The 9,584-nt window shown below is 35.4% G+C and overlaps 1 long non-coding RNA gene and 1 other non-coding gene across 2 annotated transcripts in view; both read right to left on the bottom strand.

The window, feature by feature from the left end:
- LOC144256283 (uncharacterized) overlaps positions 1-9,584 on the bottom strand; it is an 83,327-nt gene that overhangs the window by 34,330 nt on the left and 39,413 nt on the right. The gene's annotated exons all lie outside the window — the stretch shown is intronic.
- Positions 2,866-2,972, bottom strand: LOC144256307 (U6 spliceosomal RNA). Its single transcript, XR_013344079.1, has one exon. It is a non-coding gene; the product is annotated as a U6 spliceosomal RNA (small nuclear RNA).

Below are 9,584 nucleotides of genomic sequence, written 5' to 3'. Positions count from 1 at the left end.
AAGCACATGAGGAAGATTTGCTGTCTACCAAGGCTGGACATTTGCACACCTGTAAAAACTTGGTTCTTCCCCTCAGAACCTTTCATTCTGGCAGGGAGATAACAGCATTCACTTGAAACACAGTAAGATAATGGCAGAAAGAGAGGTATTTATTCGATGGTAGAACATTATTGTCCATAAATGCATTTATTATGGTTGGAAGGGTGATCAATAAGGTCAGAAAGTGGTTGAGATGTGGTTGAAGCACAGGCAAAGAGCAAACAGGAGTCTGACATGTGGTCTGTTGTTGATTAGACAGGCTGGGGTGGAGGATGGTGGGGGAAGCTGGCAGTCAGAAGAAATATGTTCAGAGAAATGGAAACATGAAGAGAGGATATTTGGGGAAGGCAGGAGAATGTGAATAATTGGTGTTGTAAAGTGTGAAGTTGGAGGGGGATGGGCCTGTTGGAGAGGCCAGCAAATCTTAAACGAAGTCATGAGCCAAAGTAGCATTAGACCATTAATAGTGGGGATCCTTAGAAAGTTTTAAGAATGAAAGGAATTAGGTTAGATCTGTTTCTTAGAAAGAGTCACTTAAGGCTGATATTTCTAAAGAAAATCATGATCCAAACAAGACATTTAATCTGTCTAGAAGCTTATCTAAGCATTTTAGGACTTACCTCCCCCCATTGGTATTTGTTGATATTGGACTTTTAGAATTTAATTATAGGAATGAGAAAGCTTTTAGAGGTTGGAGGATAAGATGGTCCTAGGGCCATTGTTACAGTAATCCTCCTCAACTGAAGTTGTTTCCTGTAGGTTGTGTTATTTCAAGACTTGTGTAAGAAAGATGATGTTGTTGTTTTCCTTGTAAAATGTATAGATTTTGAAGCCAGGAAGATCTGGTTTCAAATCCCAAGGTTATCATTTAGAAGTTTGGGCAAATAACTAAACTTTTGAAAAAAGTTTTCCTCATCTGAAAAATGTAAATAATGCTTACTCCAATCATAAGAATTAAATGATTTGACAAGGTAAAATGTCTGGTGAGGTGTCTGGCATTTTGAAGGGTTTTACCCCCACGCACCCCCTAATTCTCATGTAGGCAGTCAGAAGGTGGTATAAAGACAATGAATACCTGGGGAGGAAAGACCACCAGGGTGGAAAAGATGTGGTGGGGAGAAACAAATCATTTTTCAGTTGGCTCCATGTTTGTTCATGATGGTGGCAGCCACCTGGGTAAGGGGTATGTACAAGCCAGGCAGTTAGAATAATGATATTTCCAGTGATTAAAGCAGTCTTCCACAGTCATAATTTGATTATCAGAATGAATCAGCATCACTTGGAAAGTTAACAGCCTCACGATAAGGGAAGGATTTCTTTATTCATATTTTTAGGTATGCACAGAGCCCTCCTCTAGGTCTAGGTCGGGGGACACGAATGTGGTGCAGGTATGGTCAGTGATTGTACAGTGATAGGTAAGACATAGACGTGAGTGGCAAAGAAGAGGCACAATGTTATGAGACTGATTTGAAAGGAGATTTCAAAAAGGCATTTTGATGGCCCAGTATGTACAGGACATTGTGCGAGGACTAAAAGAGTCTAACAGGTGTAAGGCATGATCGTGATTTTTGAAAGCCTTAAGAAAAGGACTTAACAAATATATGCAAAAATTATGAACAAGTCAATGTAAAATCTTAAACAAGTAGTATGATATCTGATAGGACTGGAGAGTAATAGGCTCTGATGTGTTTGGGAGATGTGCACCAATCAGATTCATTGATCAATGGAATCTTAGTAGAATCTTAGTGTTAGAAGAAACCTTGGAAGGCTGTTAGTCTAGTTTCTCACTCATTGCTGTTATTTTCTTTACTGTGGCCCTGACGAGTAGTTATGAGGCCTGTACACCAGTATTTCCTAGCATGAGTCACTCTCTTACAAGGCTATATGTTCTTCTGTTGTCTAGTTCATCCTTGTATTGACTCCAAATTTTCCTCCACATGATTTCCTCTATAAAATTGAATTCTTTTCTACATAGAAATCCTTTAAATATTTGAAGTTATATCTTAATTTAAAAATTATTTTTAGTATTTTTATCATGGAAACTTTCAAATAAAAGCAGAGAGAATAGTAGGGGACTATAGGTAACCATAAAATACTGTACATTTCAGAATACTAGAAGAAAAGATTGTGAAAGTTTTACCATAGAGAAATGATGTTTGAGGAGGTAGATATATTTAACTGATTTAAACGTTACATAGTGTATACATGCATCAAAATGTCATGTTACCTACTTCAATAATTATAATGTTTGTTTCTATGTACTAGTTAAAAAATAAATTTAATTAGAAAAGCTTTAAAGAAAAGCATAGAGAATAGTATAATGAACCCACGGACCATCACCCAACTTAACAGTAATTCCTTGATAGCCAATATCAGTGAGTTTTTTTTTTTAATTTGTTCTAATTGGTTATACATGATAGCAAAATGCATTTTGATTCATTGTATATAAATGGAACAAAACTTTTCCTAGTTGTACACAACACATGTGTAGTCCTACATGTACCTCGGGTAATGAGGTTCATCTCATTCCTCCATCTTTCCTATCCCAATGCCCCCTCACCTGTCCTACCTCCCCTTTGCCCAAAGTTCCTCCATTCTTTCCATGCCCCTTGCCACCCACCTCACCCCCATTATGGGTCAGCATCCACTTTCAGAGAGAACATAGAGCTTTTGGTTTTGGGGATTGACTTACTTCCCTTAACCTGATATTCCCATTCACCCGAAGATGCCATAATTTTTTTCTCTTTTAATGCTATAAGTAATATTCCATTTCATATATGTACCACAGTTTCTTTATCCATTCATCTGCTGAAGGGTTGGTTCCACAAAACTATGGAATGCTTCACAAATGTGGGTGTCATCCTTGCTCAGGGACCATGCTAATTTTTTCTGTATTGTTCCAATTTTAGTATATGTGCTGCCAAAGCAAGCACACTCTTAAGTTTTAACAAATGTAGATACCCATGTAAAAACTACCATAATCAAGATATAGAACAGTTTTTTCACTAGAAAAGGGGTTTCCTTGGGATCCTCCCCAGTGAGTGCCTTCACCACCTGTTCCAGGCAACCACTGATAACTTTTTTTTTAAACTATAGATTCATTTTTCCTACAGTACTATTTCATATATATGCCACTATAAGTGGACTCATATCTAGGAGTGCAATTGCCTCCTACATTTAATGTATGTTTTTATCTTATGTAATACTGTCAAGCCATGCTAAAAAATGACCACAATCATTTTATACTGCCACCAGCAATTTAGGAGACTTCCACTTGACTTCATCTTCACTAGCACTTGGGCCATTCTAGTGGGTATGTCTTTGTGAGTTTATTTCCTGATAATTAATGATATTGAGTGAACTTTTTTTTTCTTTTGAGATAGGGTCTCACTAACTTGCTTAGGCCCTTGATAAGTTGCCAGCCTCAAACTTGGGATCCTCCTGCCTCAACCTTCCGAGTTGCTGGGATTACAGACATGTGCCATGATGCCTGGATCAAATACTTCTTCATGAGCTTGTTGACCATACTGTTTTTGTATGTCAGCTCTCTCTGGCTAGCTGGAATCCAGACTTCTCCCAGCTCAGTGCCAACTGTGGGATTGGTTAGTTTATAGTTGTTCTTGGCCCTTGCAGGTACTGCTTAGAATGTAGCCCCAAACTGAAGACCACCTTCATGCAGATTTCTGGAACTCTTTTTCTTGTGGCTTCCATTTTTCTGGTAGTTTTCTCTACATATTTTTGGCTGCTTAATCTCCTGGAACTCTGGTCTCTCTCTCCTCAGTGAGACTGTTATGCCCCATTTGGGTTCCCCTTCCCAAACTGAGGTCTAGAGGGTGCCTCCAGGTAGAATGCTCGCTTGTTTGTTCTCCTGCTCTTAGGGGTGACAATTACATGTCCCTTGTGGCTTTCTATCTGAAAAATAGCTCTTTAAAATATATTTTGACTGGGCATGGTGGCACATGCCTTAATCCTAGTGGCTCGGGAGGCTGAGACAGGAGGATCATGAGTTCAAAGCCAAAAGTGAGGTGCTAAGTGACTCAGTGAGACCCTGTCTCTAAATAAAATTCAAAATGGGGCTGAGACTGGGGATGTGGCTCAGTGATCAAGTGCTCTTGAGTTCAATCCCTGGTACCAATATATATATGTAACTTTTTTTTGCAATAATTGAAAAAAATACGTTTGTGGGACTTCTAGGATATATTGTAGTTTTGGTGAATAAATGACATCCCCCTAGTACAACAATTTAACCTGTTTTCTCTATTGCCTTTTTTTTTTTTTTTTTTTTGGTGGTGCTGGGGATTGAACCTCGGGCTCCATGCATTCTAGGCAAGTGCTGAGCTAACATCCTCAGCCTCTCTCTGTTGCTTTATATTTCTTGGAAATTGGTAGTCAGGTTTAGGTTCAATTCAGAATAGTAAGGTATTCTTCTAGCATTATCAAATGATACGCAAAGGGGCTTGAAATCTTTTTTAACTTTTATTTGTCAATATGATGTCATTCATTTAAAAATATTTGGTGTATTTAATCCAATTAGGAATAGTAATTGTTCTTACCTGATGCTCAATTTCTCCCCCTTTGCCTTGTAGAAGCCTCTTTATCTTGGCTCCTGGGACCCTTTGCCACCACCTAGTGGTCATTGTTACCTATTTCCCTTGCTTTTGAAGTATGAGATGTTCCAAGTTCATCTTAAACATTTCCTGTCCAGACCTTGAAGGATCTATTTCTCTAAAAGAACTTTGGTTCCTTTCAATAGGAAATGATATTTAGAGGCTACATTCCGAGTACTAGGATTGCTTATTGCTCAAATTGACTGTCATTTGTAGGCCTTTTTAGTGAACAAAGCTCAGAAATATGTGGGGGTTTTTCATCATGTCATTTAGCGCTAGAGATTGTATTTCACTTCATCTATCTTAGATTTGTGTTTTCTTTCTCTGATGTTGGAGTTCCAGTTTTCAATGACATCAATATAATTGTTTACAGTCTTGTGCCACTTAATGACATTTTGGTCATTAGTGCATAATAATGGAGCTAAAAAATTCTTGTCATCTAGTATTTTTAATATCTTTTCTGTGTTTTGATATGTTTAGATATATAAACATTTACAATGTTACAATTGTCTACAGTATTCAGTATAATAATATCTTATAGGTTTTTATCCCCAAAGCAATGATATACCATATATGAATACCTATGTGTGGAAATGGCTATATTTTCTAGGTTTGTGTAAGTATACCCAATGATGTTTGCACACTGAAATTGCCTAAGATGTGTTTCTCAGAACTTATTACCATCATTAAGCAACATACGACTATATTTATGTTATTTAAAATACTTTCAGGAATGTATTCCTCAAATGAAATGAAATTCTCTTGTCTTTAAGATATATCCCACTAAGGTGTGTTTGAAATAACTCATATCTGTGGTTTGTCACCAACTTGATATCACAGGTTGTTTCATTTTTGCTTTCAATATTTAGGTATTACTTTTTAAGATTTTAAAATTTATTTTACAATTATTTAAATATTTAGAAGAGCCAAAGTAAATTTGTAAAAATAAGTTGTTTCTGTTTTTTGGTACTGGTGATTGAACCCAGGGCTCCTATCCACTGAGCCACATACCTTGCCTCTTTATTTTTTATTTAGAGATAGCAGAACTAAGTTGCTGAGGCTAGCTTTGAACTTGTGATTCTCCTGCCTGATTTTGAAAGAACTCTAGCTTTTGTCCCAGTGTTATCACTACACCAAACCAAGACAAAGATATAACAAGAAAAGAAAACCACATACCTCTCATGGGATCTCCAATGAATCTGTACAGAAATTCTAAACAAAAATTTAAGTCAAATATAACAATATGTAAAAGGAAAATACATCATAGACAAAAACTAGACTGATGATGGGGATTTATGTCAAGAATCCAAAATTTATTTAACATTTGCAAATCAATGAAATTTACCACATTGATGTACCTAAAAGCACAATCTTTGTGTTTAGCTCAAGAGATACAAAACAAGCATTTAAAAAATATAGCAGAGGGGGGAAATGTTGGGGAGTAATATTGGCCAAATTATATTGTTATTTTGTGTGCATGTACAAGTAGGTGACAATAAATCCCATCAACATGTAAAAAAAAAAAAAACATCCCTGATTATTATTTAAAAAAATTTTTTAGATGTTGATTGGCTTTTATTTTATTCACTTATTTATATGCAGTGCTGAGAATCGAACCCATTGCCTCACACATGATAGGCAAGTGCTCTACCACTGAATATCAACCCCAGTCCCTCAGCATTGATTATTGATGTAGAAAAACAACAACAAACTAGGAATAGAAGGGAGCTTAAAACATCCTCTGAAAAAATGCAGCTAACCTCATACTTAATGGTTGATAATTGAATACTTTTCCCCAAGATCAGAAACCAAACAGAGATGTCCACTCTCATTACATCTATACAGCATTGTACTGGGGTACAGTAAGGAAATAACTAGTGTACTAAGGCAAGAAAAAGAAATAAAATGCACTCAGATTGGAAAGGAAGAAATAAAATTCTCTTTATTTTCAGATAACATGAATATATATATAGATACAATCTGGTATGATCTAGAAAAAAGCTATTGTAAGGTTGACAGATAAAATTTACATCTAAAAGCAATTATATTTTCTATACATTAACAATGAATAATTAGAAATTGAAATTTTAAAGATTTCCATGTACAATAGAATAAAAATATGAAGTATTTAAACATAAACGTGGCAAAAACTAAAACGTATATATTAAAAACTATAAAATATTGCTGATAGAAATTAAAGAGAACCTAAATGGAGAGATATACCTAATTTATGAGTCAGAAGACTAAGGTGTCCATTCATCCCAGTTTAATCACCAGAGTCAACATTATTCCAATCAAAATCCCTGCAGAGTTTTGTAGAAAATGACAAGCTGATTGCAACAGACCTAGAATACGTGGCTTCAAGACTTAATCTTAGGCCTGGGGATGTAGCTCAGTGGTAGAGCACTTGCCTAGCATATGCAAGGTCCTGTGTTCAATCCCTAGTACCATACGAAGAGGAAAAAAAGAAAAACAAATATTCTAAAGCTACAGTAATCAGGATTGCAGACAAAACATTGGAACAGAGCCAAGAATTCAGAGATAGATACACAATATATATGGCAACAGTCATTGACAAAGATGGAAAGACAAGTAGAGAATGGAAAGTTTTTTCAGCAAATGGTACTGAAATTACTGTATATTTATATGGAAAATATTGATCCATCCTTGCATTAGACACCTGAATTAACTCACAGACTTAAATATTAAACTCAAAACTACAAAACTTCTAGGAAAAAAATAAGAGAAAAATTTTTGTTGAACTTAGGTTCGGCAAAGATTTCTTAAAATTGACAACAAAAGCACTAAAAAGGATTTGATAATGTGGGATTCATCAAACTAAAACCTCTGTAATTCAAAATACACTTTGAAGTGAATGAAATAGAAAAAACACAAGCTGGGAGGAAATTAATGTAAAGCATTTATCAAGACTTGCATCAAGAATACATGAAGAACTCTTAGAACTCATTAGAAAAATATAGTCCTGTAAAATAACACTTCATCAAAGAAGATAAAAAGATAGTAAATACATTAAAAATGCTTGACATAATTATCAGGGAAATGAAATTTTGAAGCATAAGAGTTACCACTACACACTTATTAAATATCTAATATTAAAGACAATTGTGCTGAGTGGTTGGAGAAGAGATGGAGGAACTGGATGGGTACACAGCTGGTGGGGATATAAAGTGGTAGAATCACCTTCTTAAAAAGGTAAACATACACCAGTCATATCCAACCATTCTTTTCCAAAGAAAAGATAAGTTATATAGCAATAGGAGGAATTTTATATCAGTGTTCTTGGCTATTTTATTTGTAAAAGCCCCAAACTGGAAAAAAAATCCAAATGTCTATCAATAGATGATAGACAAATTGTGGTACCTACATATAATGAAATGCTATTCAGCAATAAAAATAGATGATAGATAAACTGATGTAGATGAATCTCAAATTATGCTGAATGAGAGAAGCCATAGAAAATACAATATATTATCCCATACACATAAAACTTGAGGAATACAAAGCAATCTATTAAGATAGACATTTTGCTGGAGGAATGGGAAAGTGGGGGACAAGAAGGAAGGGTGACAAAGGGCAGAATTACCTAGAGAATGAGAATATTTTTGGAATAAAGGATGTGTATATTATCTTGATTATAATGGTGATTTCATAATTTCATGTTAAAATTTATCAAATTGCACACTTTAAATACATGTAATTTATTGCATGTCAATTTTACCTCAAAGCTATAAGAAATAATATATTCATCTTTTTTCACTTTCTAAGACACAAATAGTATTCTATAAATATTTTTCTCTACTTCATTTTTAAAAAATGTATTCTGGAAACCAGCTCTTAGCAGTATTTAAAATTATTTTCTTTCTTCTTTGGTTTATTCAACAACTTTCATTGATGAAGGTTGTTTCAGCCTTTTGTGACCATCTTGTATTATTATAGTTAATGCTTGAATAACATAGTTTTGTAAATACAAGTTTTAAACATTTGTTGTTGTATTCCCAGTATCTTTAGAAGTTAGGGCTGGGGGACTATAGCTCAGCAGTAGAGCACTTGCCCTAGATACCCTTCCCCAGCACTGAAAAAGTTTTTTAAAAAAGTGGGATTGTTGAGTTAATAGGTAAATATATAAGCAGTTTTGGGAGATGTTGCAAAATCTCATTCATAAGGGTTGTATCATTTTGTATACTTATCAGCAGTGTCTGAGAATTTGTATTCCCCCACAATCTCTCACCTACTGAGTATGTTGTCAAACGTTTGGATCTTGCCAATGCAAGTGAGAAATGGTATCTTGGTGTGGTTTAATTTGTATTTTGTTCATTATGAGCTAAGCAGAGCATGTTTCCATATGTTATAGCTATTTGCATTTCTTTTCCTGAGATCTGTTTATTTCTTCAGCCCATTTTTGTATAGGTTTGCTGGCCATTTTATTTATAATGTTCTCTATATTTCAGGAACATGATTCTTTAGACAATAATATGTTGCAAATATTTTTTCTCAGGTTGTCATTGTAAAACTGCGTGTGTGTGTGTGTAGCAGGTTTAGATACAGCCAGGAAAGATTTTTTCAATGAGGCAGGTTTTGCCCACTCATAATGTAAGGGTCCGGCGAAACGTCGGAGTAAGAGACCACAAGAGACTATCTTATGCAACAGCAGAAGGGTGGGTTTATTTGGAAACCAGCATGCTGGGGCCCGAGCTCTCTATAGCAAAGAGAGAGAGAGTCCTGAGAACAGCTTGAGCAGAGCTTATATACTTTCCCTAGAGAGGGCAGGGAGAGAAGTTACATTTTGTAGTTTGGAAGTTGGAGACAGCTCTTTCTGGGAACAAGATTAGCAGACAGTCCATAGTTGGGGACAGCACATTCTGGGAACAAGATTAGCAAACAGTTCTTAAGATTTCAACAGTGTTTTGTTAAGCATAT

Source organism: Urocitellus parryii, chromosome 7, assembly GCF_045843805.1.
Source record: "Urocitellus parryii isolate mUroPar1 chromosome 7, mUroPar1.hap1, whole genome shotgun sequence".
Lineage (NCBI taxonomy): Eukaryota > Metazoa > Chordata > Mammalia > Rodentia > Sciuridae > Urocitellus > Urocitellus parryii.
The sequence above is the reverse complement of the archived record's forward strand: the minus strand, read 5'-3'. Positions and strand labels throughout refer to the sequence as shown.